We start from the raw sequence: 4,641 nt of genomic DNA on the forward strand, positions 1-4,641 counted from the left end.
AAAAAAAAAACATGACAGATAAAGCCCGCAAGTAACGCAAAACCAAACGCGCGCCCGCTTAACACGCGTGCATTGAGCCTGCGCCCTTCTGCGACCAGGCCACAGCGCCACGGCGAACGGACCCGCAGTTGCTCGGGCGTTGGGCCCGTGCAAACGGACGTGTCCCGGCGTTCCGACCGCGGGTGAGCGCACGCGAATCGCTCGCCGTGGCAGCGCTGGCCTCGGTGCCGCAATAACGGCGCAGCTGCTGCGAAGGGCTGGATCAGAAGCGTCGCCGCACTGCGCGCGCACTGGTTGTTTAAACGAGTGACGCGACGCGCTCCACAGTGGAAACGAAAAGAGCCGCGCGCGCTGGCACGAACGACGACTCGAGTCTCGCGGTCGGAGCCGCGGTGCGAGCGCGCGCGGACTGCGCACCGGCCCGAAGAATGAGCACGCCCCTTCCCGTGGCGTCGCGGCCTTTCTTGCAGTGCCCGAAGCCAATCGAAAGATAGCGATCGATTGAGTCTATACGGCCCCGACAAGAAGTCGCGACCGCGCAGCCTCAAAATGCAGACGGGCTCGCACCGGCAGGTTAAGCAAGCAACGCGGGCCCTGTGCTGCACGAAGCTGGCGCAAACTCACGGCAGCCTTCGCCCTTGACTTGGGGACTGGGAAATCGATTAATCGAATTTTAAACTGCAGATCGATGATGCGCACCAGTGCACCGCCTGCTGTGAAGCTTGCCCCCTTTTTTGGCATACCGACAGATTTAGTTTTCCTTCAGCGTACAAAACCAAGCAGCCAGTGGTTTTTTTTGGCTATTGTTTCTTTGTTCTCCCGCCAAGTCCATACGTCGAGAGAATGTACCACCGTGTGCACCGATTTGGGTGGCAGTGATTGCTTCGCACGTTTTTCTTTTTGCTCGTTTACTGAAACGTTCTCCCCGCTTTAGCTACCGCCCAACGTCGGCCGTTTCTACCGAGGCGCGTAGAAAATCTACGCCTTTAATGCGAATCTCTCTCTCCTACACTCCTTATTCTTATTTTCTTTCGCCAGTTTTTGAGAGTCGTCGGCCACCTTCCAAACAATACACTGTTTTCAATTTCCTACCCTTGCGTGGCGCTTTATAAAAATGGAACGGTAGTAGTAGCAGAGTCAACTGAAAAATTAAAAAAAAAACATTTTTTCATTCGTCTACTCCGAATTTGTTCCACGTAGGATGAAATTGCCGTAAAGAAATGAAAAATAAAAGAGGTCGTCCTTGTGTCTTGTCGCTGTTATACCTACCATTCGCGTGTCAGTTACATCGCACACCGTCGAGGCGTAAGCTCTCTCAGCACGTAGAACCGCCTGTCGTTCTGATGAATCGTTCACATTTGTTTTAACCGATCAAGCGGCACCGCAGCACAAAGCGGGAATCCTCGAACGTTAATAGCTGCGCCTCTACAGTTAGCTTCTTTCAGCAATACGGTTGTGTTTGAATCTCACTGGACTTCTCATTGGATGTCGCAATGGCTGTGGTGCGTTTCGAATACGCGCACTACAATCTCAAAGATGGAAACGTTTCCGTGAGTCGTTGGATCCACGTCAGCGATTATCTCAGATATGGAGAACTGTGCGTGGACTTCGCGTATCACCGTAACAGCGTATTCCTTTCGAATCCCTCGCTTTGCACCAAGGTCGCAGCGAAATAGACATTGGTGAAGAATTTTTCGCAAGACTTGCCAGCTCGCAGCTCCAATGCGCACTTACACCATGTGCCACCACTGTGCCACGGGATTCCTGCATGGATGTAATGTTTACGGTGGAGGAGCTTGAAGCGGCGCAGGCGACTTGCAGGCGCTCTTCGTCACCTGGGCCGGAAGGCGTTACCTATGCGGCGCTCGCCAATCTTGGACAGAAAGCACGACTCATGCTTTTAAACCATTACAACGAGTCTTGGCGCAACTGTTTGGTTCCGCATGAATGGAAATGCAGCCGCTTGGTTCCACTTCTCAAGCCTGGTAGATCACCATTAGATTTGTCATCGTACCGCCCCATCGCTCTGGCCAGTTTCATAGGGAAAATAATGGAAACAATGATTTTGACTCGCCTGGAATGGTACCTGGAAAATTACAACGTGTACCCAGATACTATGGATGGATTCCGGCGGGGGCGCTGTTACGGACTTCCAACCGGTGCCACCAGTATTACGAACTTGTACCGCTGCACCACGATAACGGCTTTGTGGTCCCGTAGCGCTCGTCACCCGTTTCGTGACAGAGCGTTGGTAGCGAAGACTCCGAGCCTGGCGTCGATGAGAATAACAAAAGGGACTTTATACATTATATACAGGTTATCATACAGGACATGAACGGATCGGCACTGGGGCCGAGAGCTCACACAAACGCGACTGTTCTCGCACGACGGCGTCCGGCGAAAACGCGTGACACATCTCACCCCAGTCGGGGCGACACTCTCTCCCGGTGGGTTGGCGGATCCTGTTTTCGAGCGGCGTGTCACTGCTTTTATAATCCCCGAGGCCCATTGTCACTCAAACGGCCCAATACAAAGTCAGCACACGACGGTCGTCCGAGGGGTCCAACCAGCGACCGCGCTGGCCACCCGGTTCAAAGTTCGCGCGCGCGGTGACCTCCAGGCAAGGGAGGTGCGGCGCCGGGCTGTCGGGCACACGCGGACACGTTTAAACACGCTGCTTCGCCGAGGCTTCTCCCGCACGAAGGCGCAGCATCTTGTCTGGTGAAGGGAGAATTATGGCGCTCGCAGGATAGATTCCGCATCTTGCAGATTCGGAATCCGGGCTTGTGGTAATGGCACAACAGCATCCCCGCCCTCAGATAAGGCGCCGGGAAGACGAGCTGCCTCCACGTGGCTCGGATGCCAGGCGCGCACGTTCGTCAGGCTCGTCCAAGTTCACGTCCAGTGTCGGGACGCCAGGTAACCTCACGTGCCCAGGTCCGACTCGCCAGGACAGGAGCTCTGCTCACCACGTCGTCGCCAAGGCACCTTGACCAGCTCCGCTCGGGTCGTTCCTAAGACCTTGCTTCTCGCCACTGGTCCCGCTTGGTCGTTCTGCAGCTTGCAAAACCGACCGGCAAAAGGCAACACCCAACACGAACAAGTGCCCTCTGTCTCCCGTCAAACACCAGACAAGGCCATAATTCAAATCAACCTAACTAAATCGCTATCCCCTTTTGCTCCCGCTGCAACAAGAGGCAGGTGTACGATCTAGCACACAAGGCTCAAACAATCAGTTTTCAAATCAACAACACACCAAAATAGAAACAATTAATAATCAGCAATAATAATGATAAATAGAATGGTCCCCTTGAAATCGCTTTGGACCGAAAACATACTTCTGAGGAAGCAAATGAGGTCATTCATTTTTCCCGGCGATATTTTCGCGGAATCCGAAGCTGCTTATATTTGCGACCCTGCTTATCCGTGTAGCGGCGGTACAATAAGCCAGATTCCTTGCCAAATGAAACCCCCTTTTTTTCCACTCCCCGTTTGACGCTCTTCCTCAGATCGGCTAATGAACAATCTTCCTGTTGCTCGCGAATCAGACTTTTTCTTTCAACTGCAGCCTGCTCCTGCCGGCTGGCGGAAACCGGAGCGAGGGCGGAGCCCGCGTCGCCTAATTGCGGCGTCGAGTCTATATCGCGGCTAGCACTGCACGCGTCACTCCCACTCACTTCCAGGACCCGCTCGTCTAGGCCAGCCTCCGAGCTCTGCCTCTCCCGTGACTGCTCGCCACTCAAGTTACCGTGATCGGTCCGTGTGCCGCACCGCCTTTCGCTTCCCGACGCTAAGTCAAGTTCCCTCGACAGCGGGCGCGCTTTGGATCGCGTGGGGGCCATGTACGCCACGTCGGCAAAGAATGATTTGCCCTGATCCCTCAGCAGCTGCTCCGAGCTATTTGAGAAGAGGTAGGAAAATTGCTCCGGGAGGGCGGCTGACACAGCGGCTTCGGTGTTAAGTTTCCCAAATTCTCCTTCAATGCTAACCGTTGCGATCGGTAAACAGGCACTCTCCTTCTCGGCCACTTGCCGTATCCTAACGCACTCTCCCGTAAAATCACTCGAGGAGACGAAAGACGGGTGAACAACGTCCATAGTTGCTGCAGAGTCCCGCAGTGCTCGGCACTTCTTGCCGTTTACCTTAATTTCCTGCACATAGGGCTCCAATAGACGTATGTTCTTGTGAGTTTCCCGTATCGTTGCAAAAGCAATTCTCTCTGGGCAGCTTGCAGCGATGTGCCCTTGCTTTTTGCAATTGTAGCAGGTTAACGGTCTCCGTTTTTCAAAAGAACGCGTCATTTCGTTTCGCTGTTTCGGACCATCGTCATCATTCTGAGATGCATTCTGTCCATCCCTTACAGTTTCTTTGGGAAGGGACTCGTCGTCCTGAAACTCGCGACGCGTGATTTCCTTCCGTTCGTCGGGCTTCCCGTAAAACCCATCTCTTCTATCTGCTTTTTCTACACGCACTGCCTTGCTGTGCAAGCTGCGGCGGGTGTAATACTCTTCCGCTAACTCTGCTGCCTTGTTTAGCTTAACCTCCTTTAGCCTATCTTGCAGCCAGAGCCGGACATCCTCATCAATGCAACGGTAGAACTGCTCCAACGCGATGCATTCGACAATTTTGTCGCGGTCGTCG

Source organism: Dermacentor albipictus, chromosome 1, assembly GCF_038994185.2.
Source record: "Dermacentor albipictus isolate Rhodes 1998 colony chromosome 1, USDA_Dalb.pri_finalv2, whole genome shotgun sequence".
NCBI classification, from domain to species: Eukaryota; Metazoa; Arthropoda; class Arachnida; order Ixodida; family Ixodidae; genus Dermacentor; species Dermacentor albipictus.